The following is an 11,928-nucleotide window of genomic DNA, read 5'->3' as shown; positions in this document are numbered from 1 at the left end:
ACCATAGCTAAGAGAAGATAATGCCTTCACAGTAATGTAGAAAGTGCCTAATCTGCATTCTCATACTGCTAACAGTTTGTTTTGGGGTTGAAAATTGGCTTGAAATTCCTGTACGTCAGTGCCGTCAAAATTATATTGCGCTGTCGTTGAGCCGATTTAATCATATTGCCAGCCACTCCATCGCACAGTGCCAACAAGTCGGTACAACACGTATACACTCGTTAAGTATTCTAGCCACCAGTATTCAGTGATGCTAGCCACCTTACACACAACATAAACGCACACATACACGCACACACAAAAACTGTATACACCAATATAAATGTGCACACACACACACACACACACACACACACACACACACACACACACACACACACACACACACACACACACACACACACACACAAAATAAGATTGTACTTTATTGATCCAATAAATGTGTGGAGTGAATGAAGCAAGCTCCTTTCTTGACTCCAGATGCCAAAGATCTTTTAAAAATAAAGTCCCCTTACAGTGGACATCAGATATTAAACTGAGGAGAACCGAAACTACCCTTGATCATAACCAAAAGGCCATTATATACACACAAACACATCCACACAAACACACACAAACACATCAAACACACCATAGAAGCACAAAAGGAGTGCAGACACGAAAGGGCTCCATCGTCCTGTAGCATATGACCTTTCCTGCTTATTGCTTTCAACCGAGGGCTAACTGTGTTTTGTCACCACTTATCTCCAATGATTCATTGGTTTCCCCCTGTGTTAAGCCGGATCTACAGCTCAGGCCCCTATATCTATACCTCGGATTGACATCACTTTCATTAATTTCATGAAATCATTTGAAAAGACTGTGCCTTTCCGCCAACCAAACCAAATGGTTAGTGTTGTTTCTCCTGGGCTGGATATGTCATCATCAATGAGTCAATAATGAACTGTGAACTAACCAGAGAGCACAGACAGGGACAGGCCAGTAGCTAGCCCCTGAGTGGAAGTGGCGTTGCTCTCTGAGTGGTTAATTAGAGTCAGCGGTACATTACCGCTAATTGATGAGTCCCACAGCTCGTCCCCACGAGTACACCTGGACGCTCACATCTGTCAACGCATGTGAGGGCTGGCAGGGAGAGAATCCCTGCCCGTCTTACTGACTGCCCTGCCTGCTTTACTGCCTGTCTCTCTGCCTGTCATACTGTTTGTTTGCCTGTATGCCTGATTGTTTGCTTTGCTCACTACCTGACTGCTCTACGGCCTGTCTACCTGTCTTACTGTCGGCATGCCTGCCTTTCCGTGTCCCCGCCTTGCTATCTGCCTGTTCTGCCTTACTAGCCTGCCACCTGTCTTGCCTCACTTCCCACCTGAGGGCCACTCCCCCAGAGACTATGAGGGAGGTTCTAGTGTGTATAGGACCAGGCCACTGGAGACAGATGGGGAGTGGGGACAGAGATGTCAGACACAGCCTCCCTCCCTCCCATCGTCTTTGAAAACACTTGAGGTGCTTTTCTGCTTGTCATTGCCTGTGGTATCAATTACAGTTCCCCCCAAAGAGATGCCACGTGCTCGGTAATGGAGATAAATGGGTTTTGGGCTGTTGGCATAGAGCGCCAGTTCCTCGTGGACATGGATAGCCCCTCGCTCCATAGCTCACAGCCATTCCCCTCCTCATAACCTAAAATATACTGAAGAAACCATCCTCGCCAAACATACCCCGGCACTCCTCTGAAATCACACTTTAAAAAGTGGTTCTGAAAAAAACCCCTTCCTGTGGATGTCATTTAAATGACCCAAATGAAAAACCAGCGGGGGACTTGATTCCTTAATGAAGCCATCATCGGTGCATAATTGATCCGGGATCACTTGTTGGCATGAGGAAGGCTTCTGCATTGACGCAGCTGGGAACAGATTATAGCTTGCGGGAGAACAGAGGCCAGGGGCATGACGGTGGCTACAAAGAGCAGCAGGCCCTGGCTCACCCAGGAGATCAGTTTACACTGATGGATTAGATCATTGGGCAGAGGCCTCATTCCAATGTCCGCTCATCACATCTCGTGCATTATGCGAGAAAATACAGTGACAAATCAGCTCAATCAGCTCAATCACCAGCCCTGGCCCCGCCCCCCTCTCTGCTCATAGTTGATTGGTCAGTGTCTATTGTCCATATGGAGAAATTCGTCCGTAAGGGGAAATTCATTGCATCAGGAGCAGCCATTCAGCACCATTTAAATCACACGGCATATAACATGACAATGCAAAGAGCCCAACATGCAGTAAACCTACACACAAAAAATACAAGAGCCTATATCATTATTAGCGGTAGTCAGTGAATTAATAAATGAATGGCCATAGGGATAAAGGACTTCCTGGTCCAATTTGACTCCCCCCCCGTTGGCACCCTGAAGCCTGGCCAAGGGGGGGAGCAGGTTCAATCCGCCCTGCAGGGGGGCACCCCGGACAGCCCAGGATCACATGGGCCTTTGAAGGATGCTGACAGGTGGGCTGAGCCATTGGGATCAAACAGGAAGTCAAACTCCATAACTACTTTACTAGCCTGATGGTTATTGCTTAGTTACGTTTTTATTTATTTATCACGGAACCATGCCAATTGAAGTTATCCTCCAGCATGTATCCGCATGCGGTTAATCTGCGTTGCTCCGGCTCTACAATGGTATGGAGACAATTCATCACAGGCAGAGTGCATGGGCTACCTAAAGAGGAAGTAGCCATAATGGATGTAATTATTAAATGCTTAGCCATTCTCCAGGTTAATGTGCTTTACGTTCAATTGATGCAGGGCCAGGTAGAAAAAACACAATCAAATAATGTGAGCAAGCACAGGCAACCATTACGTGCAAAATGAATTAATCATTCACCAACAACACTGGCACTAATAGTTTAAGCCTCATCCGCCTGCGCTGTAAATCCAGACACAAAGCATGTGACTTTGGAAGTGCACAGCTAAGTGTACTGCTATCAGAAGTGTAAAGCTCTCGAGTTGCACATTAATATTATACACGTCAAACGCCGCCCCCGTTACTCCATTCCTTCTCTTTAGGCCTGGCGGGCGCATTTTTTGAGTGCCTGGGAGAATTGGGGGCTCCGTATCGTATGATTTGATAACATCCATGTTCGCCACACATGGAGATCCCACCACATATGCTCCACACCATTCCATTTCATTCCACTCGTGACTTCCCCGGGAGACTTCGCCCACGAAGACGGAATGAAATAAGAAGGGAATTAATCAGTTGTTTCTTTAGATTCTATAAGGCCTCTCCGATTGTCTCCAGCACCATCACCTCCACCACCAGCTTCAAATTAATTACCACCTCCATCACAACTAAGCAACCGCACCACCATCAGAACACGACGACTCCACCCCAACAGCTGTACCAAAGACATACATTCAAGATTCAAGATTCAAGAATTTATTTGTCACATGTGTGATTTGTGGAACAAAAAGCAGTGAAATGGGGATTGCGACTGCAACTCCCAGCTGTGCAAAGTTTAATAATAATAAAAAAGTAAGAAGATAGAAAACAGAAGGGGGGTGGGGATTAAATAAAATAAAATGAAAAAAGTTTATGAAGAGGGGGGAATTATGCATTCATTGTCCGTATGGCTTGGGGGAAAAACTTCTTCTTAGTCTTTCTGTTCTGGCCTTTTGAGATCGAAGCCGCTTTCCAGAGGGCAACCATTGAAAAATGTTATGGCCAGGGTGATGACAGTCTTTTAAATTATTTTTGCCATTGACAGGCAGCGCCTAGTGGACGCCGCATTGGCTTCAAGATCAATCGCCAATGCTGCCACTATATCTGAGAGGTCAAGATTGGCCTGTAATCAAATACCAGTAAATGGGGAGTGGATATGGATTTTCCGACTTCATTGAGTTGTTCTTATTGAAGGGTTTACGATCTACGTGGAGTTCTAATATATATATATATACATAGGCCTATGTATAAAAAAAATGTAATATGCACAATTTGATTTACTATCAATCAAAATATGAATCATTGATATTGGTTTCGAAATGTAAACATTATAGTGCTTTTAGTCCAAAAACTCTTTACAGGCCAGTCCTGGCCTCTCCAATATGAAGAAGCCAAGATAATCTCCCATATAATCTCCACCACTACCGTCATCACAAACACCTGCACTATCACCATCCCCACAACCTCCCCCACCTGCACCACTCTCTTCTCCTGTCAACTACAATAGAAAATCACACTGAGCAGTGACATTGGATTAAACAAATGTTATAAAATAGTAAGGGGGATAGAAACCCTTGGAGGTACTGGTGAACATGACCAGCAAGCAGAACTACAGGTAGACAGAGGAAAGGAAAGCCAGGGAGACAGAGAGAGAGAACAAGGGGAAGAGAAAGAGAGTGTGTATGTGAGGTGGAGATTAAGTGAACACTATAGGAAAGGGGGAGAGTGAGGTGTGGAAGAGATGTAGCGATAGAGAGATGTATAGCGGGAGAGAAGAGAGAGGGAGGTAGGAGAGAGATGTATCGCAAAAGAGGAGAGACAGAGAGTCAGTCTGGGAGAAAAAAAAAATTATTGTTTTAGAGAGAGAGAGAGAGAGAGAGAGAGAGAGAGAGAGAGAGAGAGAGAGAGAGAGAGAGAGAGAGAGAGAGAGAGAGAGAGAGAGAGACTCTTGTGCGAGTCGCTGTGGCGAGACCCACTCAGAGAGAGAGAGGGATAGAGGGGTTTGGGGATGGAGACGGATGAGGAGTTGCTGGAGGGGGTGTGTGGGGGGGTTATCTCTTGCGCTGGGCTACCTTGCAGCCCTAATGACCCGCCCGTCCGCCAGGGAGGGTAAGCCGTGTGCAGGGGAGCGTATGGATCCACATACCTAGACCTGTGCAGCAGAACAGGCATGAATGCTGGGTCATGTCTGGCCGCCGCTAGCCCTCGCTAAGCCAGCCCAGGACTACAGCATCATTACATAACTTGTCCAGCAATTATAAAATATTAAGTATATATATATATAATAACATAATATCTTTATTTAAAAACATATCTAACATATAGATGAAAGGGTGATCCGTTGTGTCCGTTGTTAATGTCCATGTTTCCACAGGCTATCCTGTCGCCTGTTGTATCTTTCAAACAGAGGTCCAGTCCTGCGGTAACATCTGTTATCTCTGATTGGCAAATGTCAATATTGATTTGCTCCAATTGGTCCCTTTGGTATTTGTCCAGCCCCTGCTGGCAATGTAAATAATAATTTGCCCTTTAAATACAACAGAGGTAGTCATACAGACATCTGACTGGCACCGGGCCAAACCAGCCATGGCGAGATACTGCTCTGTTGTGGCTCTGGTATTGATGGCTGAATTCCTGTAGATCCATGTTATGGATCTGTTTCCACTGCTGAACAGGGGCATAGGAGCTTTTCTCTGGCCTTCTGAGACCATCCTGAGTTCACGTACTGTTCACGTACTGTTTCTCACTGCAGATTGGTCTGGCCTCAATCCTGTTGAAGGATTTCTCTTTAAGTCCAATCGGCACACACGGGCGGGGAGTTTCAGTTGATGATGAACAAGGATGGCCAAAGTCTGCAGAAGTCTGCTATCATAAAGTGGCTGTTACAATCAAAAAAACAATCGTTTTTTATCCGGAACAGACTGAATAACAATGTTTAAAGATGAACAGAAACCTGCACGGAAACTGCTTGGCTCTTCCAAGATGAGAATATAGTTTTTCCTTTACTTCCATTAGGATTTGACAAGAGTGATGAGAGCATGAGTTTCACTCTGATTGGCTGGAGTTTTTTTAAATAAGGCGGTGGTCATATTTGGGAACCAATTGCTGCCCAGCCTAGGCCAGTCTGGAATTTTACATACAATCTACAAAATTGTACACACACTCACACATACACACACACACACACACACAGGCATACATGCACACACACACACACACACACACTCACGCACTTGTACAGTATGTAAGAACAGTATGTTCAACGCGTAAAAGATGGTGCATTGTAGTAATTGAATCATTATTTTATATGGGTATAAGGGTTAAATCATTTCCTATGGCACCCACATTTCAAATTGAAATGATATCATAGGTTTGTATGATGTTAGTAATTACTACAATGCACCTTGAATTATGATTCAGAACCAAATCTGCTGGGAAATGTTCCAGCAACTAAAAATCATGACAAGGAATTAGTGGTTGAAGATAATGTACAGATGGATGGGTGAATGCATGGATGGATGGATTGATGAATGTATGAGTGGATGGATGGGTAGAAGAGTGGAAGAATGGGTGAATGGACAGATGAATGGATGGATGAATTGATGGCTGGATGGATGAGTGGGTGGAATAGTGGATGAATTGGGGAATGGACAGCTAGATGGATGAATTGGGGAATGAATGGATGGATGAATGTATAGTTGAATTTATGGGTGGATGGATGGATGAGTGGATGATTGGGTGGAATAGTGGATGAATGGGTGAATGGATGAATTGATGGGTAGTCATGTCCTCCAACTAATCAGACTAGATTTGGCAATAGCCTAATATTTCCAGTGTCGAATTATGTATTTCATCCCATCTCTGCTAAATTTATTGGACCTGCAAAAAATATGAGCATGAATATGATGGTATCTACATTTTGACAATGACATTAGCCCGCTCTATGCACAATTTTGGGCCTTTCGACGAAATGAAACACACTGACTGGCAGACAAAAAAAGTACTGCACTCTCAATTCAGCGGCTATCTCTGCAATCTGCCAAACAAACATCAGCCGTCTCCCTGCCCTCTGACAACGAGCGCCCGATCGATTTCCGTCCGTCTTTGTTGTCTCCCTTTGAATGTCAAGAGTTGGACTTTTTTTATGAGATGCCAGACAACAGTGCTGAGTGACTGAACTTTTTAATGAATAATTGAAGTGACATGCAGGCGGGGAAAATACAGAGAGCCCAGTGTGCGACAAGGGAGCTGTCGGCGCACACATGGGGCTTGCTGCTTAGCGGAGAAAAATGAATCGTTGCATGGAAATTAAACAGGGGCTGGGAAAGCTCCCTTGCCAAAACAACGTTGGCATTGGAGTCTGAGGGGGACTCACCTGTTAGGATAAAGGATATTTTTGAAAAGGATTTTTTTTATTATCATGCAAATGTAATTGTAACACTACGCCTCTTTCTACATAGCTTTGATAGTTACTTCCAAAGAATACAATATGTTGGCCGACAAGCGCAATGTGTGGGGTCCTGTTAGTGCAATGTGTGTTTTAACAGTAAGGCCATTGTTCAATTAGTTTATTTGTCTTTGTTGGAATTGAAATGATTGTCAATTGATCCCTGAGCCAGGGTGAAAATCTCATCACTTTCACCCAAATAAACAACACTGTAAACAGGCAACCATTACATATCTTGTTAAAGAACGACTGCCTCTCAACTATCGAGAGTATATCACCATCAATTGATCACATCGGGCCACTATATTGCAGTCTTAACCTTACACCGTCTCCAAGCCAACTCAGTGCTATTGCTAACCACGGGGCCAGAGCGAGGTATGAACCTGCTCCCCCCCCCCCCCCCCCCCGGCCCGCTGCAGGGAGAGCGCCTGAATCAATTACGGGCCTCCCCTCCAGCCTGCCTTGCCAGCCCCTGCTGCTGCCTGCTGCAAGCCATCCACTTGGAGCCATATGCTAATCGGACCTGCATATGTCACCCGTGACACTAGCAAAGAGGCCCGGGTGACCCAAAGGGCAACGCGCCTGACGCCACTGCGACGGCCGGCGCCGAGGCCAGCGATGGCGGCGGGAGTCGGGGGGGGGGACATTGTCTTCAGGGGCCATGCTGTATGGGAGAGAGAGAGGCTACATGCTAACGCGAGTAGTGGTGCTGTAGAGTGGGTGGAACTGTAGCACCAGATGGAACGATAGCCTGTAACCATCGCACCTAGTGGGGGGAAGTGATGAACACACACACACACACACACACACACCAGTGCCAGAGTGCACTCAAAATAGGCGTGATGCTCAATTGTGCAGAACAATTGCGGCTGTTTCACTTTTTTGGGCTGACAATATAAACATGTGAATTGGTGTTGATATTATGCGAAGCAGACATTATATTTACTGCATAAAAACCTGGACGAAACAAGATTAAAAAAACGGCTCAGTGTATTGAGGTCAGGGAAAAGGTAAAGTAAATTGTGTTGGATGGATAATGGATATTTATTAATAAAAATAGTAATCATTTAAATAATATCAAATTTAAATTGTATTGATTGGAGTGATTGATCAGTCAATTGACAACCTCAGAGCTGCCATGCCCTCCAGCAAAAACAGATCTTATCCATTAAAGTCTCTGTGTAGCTATATAGCCAGGCGGTATAAAAGCAAATAAGATGGCACCCCATGGTGTATATCTTCGTCGCTCATTGCATGGAGGTTGTTAGCAGGGAACCCTATGCGGTAGTACCAGGTCTTATCACCTCAAGATCCCAGGCCAACAGTCTCACACCTCATATAGGCTCCGTATGCACACATTGGCAGCCCTCCCCTAGAGTCAGAGAGGAGCCCTGTTCTTAAGGCATGGACAGACAGCAGGGATACAGATGACTTTATTGATCCCGGAGCAAATTATTTAAGACCATGAGACCAAGGAGCTCAGTGTGAGAGTGTCACAGAGAATGGGTTTGTTCCGCCTTAATTCCCAAGTCACAGGGAAGGCCAGAGCAGGGCTAGAGAAGGGCCAGAGGAGGGCCAGAGCAGGGCTAGAGAAGGGCCAGAGGAGGGCCAAAGCAGGGCTAGAGAAGGGCCAGAGCAGGGCTAGAGAAGGGCCAGAAAAGGGCTAGAGGAGGGCCAGAGGAGGTTCAGAGGAGGGCCAGAGAAGGGCCGGGGATGACCAGAGGCGGGCTAAAGCAGGGCCAGAGGAGGGCCAGAGGAGGTCGATTTGATCTGTGGGAGTACATTAATGAGCCTATAGCCTACAGCTTATAGCCTGGAGGTTGACCAGCCAAGCTGACTAGCACAGACACACCTGGAACAAATGCATGTACGTGAGATTATGCACACACACACACACACACACACACACACACACAACACACACACACACACACACACACACATTTAATGAAACAAAAGCAAGAAAAACACAAATACATAAGCACACAAATACTCACACAATTGTATATTGCAACTTCTTTCTCACTATATATTTGTTTGTGTGTGCATGTGTGTGCATTTGTGCATGCGTGTGTGTGCGGATGTTTGTGTGTGTGTGTGTGTGTGTGTGTGCATGTTTGTGCATGTGTCTGCGTGTTCATGGTATGTACAGTGCGTTCAACCAACGGGCTATCCATCTGCGTGTGCACATCCTACATAAGAGAAAGCTAACCACCCTTAAAAGAGTGATGTATCATTTCATAAAACGGCCATAAGGAGGGAAAACGGAGGGAGCATGGGAGGACAGCCTCAACTCGGAGAACGATGGACCATTAAACCAGTTCCCCCCTCCTGCTTATCAGGGGGTGTGTGCAGAGGTGGGGCAGTCAGGGAGAGGCGTCCACCTAAAGGGGGTGGAGGCACACACACGCTCCACTGATGCACAAACACGGACCGTGTTTCAGTCCGGCGCCCGTGGAGCGCAGGAATCACAATTGCATCATCCCCATAAGCAACTGCAAATTTTATAACCCCCCACCCCCACCCGCCACTCTCCCCATTCTGTCATGAACAAGTGCCTGTGAACCGCGATATATTGTCATAAATCAACCCTGGGTTTCTGAGAGTTTCTGTCATCTGCGGACCGCAGTGACGAACGGTATAGACGGCGTCTAATTGGATGAAGGAGTGCATTGGAGTGGGTACATTAGTCTGAGGCGAGGCTTGCATGCACTGCATGCCCGGCTGCATGCCATTAACTCGTCTCACACACTGTAGCTCAGTAAAGTGGAAAAAGAACGGAAAAACAGCCAGACAATATTTGTCAAGTAATGAGCCATCAATCACAGGTGAATAACACAAATTGTGTATTAATAGAATGAAAATGCATGCTCTATACATTAAATTATTTATTTATTTGACAGGGACAATGCATTGCTCATTAGCAGTACCAGAGTTAGCTATTAGCTCATTTACATCTGTAGTCCTTATGGGTTCAATGGTATCTGATACATGTTACTATTTCCAATTGCATGCTGGGTAGTTCTAGTACCACGCCATGGTTGTTAGAGATTTGTTGGTTCATGATAATGAAGACCTCTGTGTTATCCTTTGTATTATTTGAGGAGCCAATACCTTTGATATGTTTGTGAGGGTTAGGAGTAGGGTAGAGGAACATTATAATTGTTATCAAATGAAGCGAGAAGCCTGATTGGTCCGCACAGAATGTCTTGTGTAACTGGCTACATTAAGTTAGGTTCCAAATGTAATAACCACCAAAAATAATATTTTTCGTAATATCAAATCCGTCCTTTCTTTCAATTCTTTCCAACATGCAATTGGTCTGTCTCTGGACAGTTGGCTTCAACATCTTTTTTTAATGAATTTGTAAAATTGAGGTTCAGTCACGACCAATAATAAATCAAGATATTTGGGATTTATCAAAGTGTGCAAATGTAATTTCACTCTGCAATTACCGTCCCTCATATCAGCTCATCGAGTAAAGGACTGCACTTAATGATGTCCTATTCCTCAATTATATAATATTTCAGGGACATATAATATTTACCATGCCGATATCCATGGAGCCAATATTAACATTATTTTAAGGGTCAGCGAAAATGATTGCAAAGCTCCACAAGAAGCCAAGCTGAAGAAGCTATACTGTGTAATTGCATGCAAGTTATGTTATCTTTTGTTATCTTAATCATCTTATTGCATCTCTTTAAAATCGTATCTTCAGATCCTAAAAGTGTTCAAGGAGTTGGCTAAGAAAGTGTTCTAGTGAACAACGGATGAGGTCAACAGTTCACCGAGTAATTTAAGCTTTTGTCACGAGTGATAATGCCTTTTTCACCCTCGATCAAGTAAGGACCCCAGAACAAAGGCAGAGTAGGTACATGGCTATGCAATAGGTATTGAGCAGGTCAATCAACAGTCCACTGTCTATTGTGTTAAACGCTCTATACGTTCAAAGGTAGTGAATGTAACTCCATGATTGAGTTTCTTTCCAAGGGTTTCCCCCAAGGAGAAAAATTCAGATTCGACACTAATGGTCATCCAGCTATGCCTGAAGTGGCTTTTTTTTTTACAGGTAGATCAAACAAAGCGATGCAGTGTGTAAAGATCAATAAGAAATGGATTATTCTTAGTGCAAAAGTAAAAAAATGTCATATTTTTATATTCTGCAATTCAAAATAACTTATTCTCTATTATTTACTTATTTATGAAGTTATTAAGTCCAAGTAAGTTCACTATTGAAATAAAGTCTCTACAAATATATATATCAACTCAAAAGTAACAACAATGAATAAAATGTAATCTCACAAAATCACAATAATCAATCATTTAATAATCGTAGTACCTCAGCTGCCATGGCAACAATTACTGATCGGCATTGAAGGAGGGAATATTTCATACGTTGCCTGCAGTTGTGCGCCCATTTCCCTCTGGAGGACATAGGGTTGGGGATGCCCAATCAGATTTAACAGAAAGCTCATGAAAGGCCCATGAGACAGAATTTGCGATGATAAGCAATATAAATAACCCCCACACTCCCATTCACGTTCCACTACACACACACACACACACACACACACACACACACACACACACACACACACACACACACACACACACACACACACACACACACACACACACACACACACACTGTCGAACACATTTTCATTCACACAGCCTGCATAATATGGTAAAACAATGCATGTCCATTGTTATTCAATCTCTAAGATTAGAGAGCAAAAAAGAGAAAGTATCCCCCTAACAAGCA

General features: G+C 44.4%; 1 non-coding gene across 1 annotated transcript; it reads right to left on the bottom strand.

The window, feature by feature from the left end:
- Positions 1-397: 397 nt before the first annotated feature.
- LOC311357943 (U2 spliceosomal RNA) lies at positions 398-584 on the bottom strand. Its single transcript, XR_014637941.1, has one exon. It is a non-coding gene; the product is annotated as a U2 spliceosomal RNA (small nuclear RNA).
- Between the last annotated feature and the right edge of the window lie 11,344 nt (positions 585-11,928).

Source organism: Micromesistius poutassou (assembly GCF_964030765.1).
Source record: "Micromesistius poutassou genome assembly, chromosome: 13".
Taxonomy (NCBI): Eukaryota; Metazoa; Chordata; class Actinopteri; order Gadiformes; family Gadidae; genus Micromesistius; species Micromesistius poutassou.
This window is presented reverse-complemented; position numbering and strand designations above follow the sequence as displayed.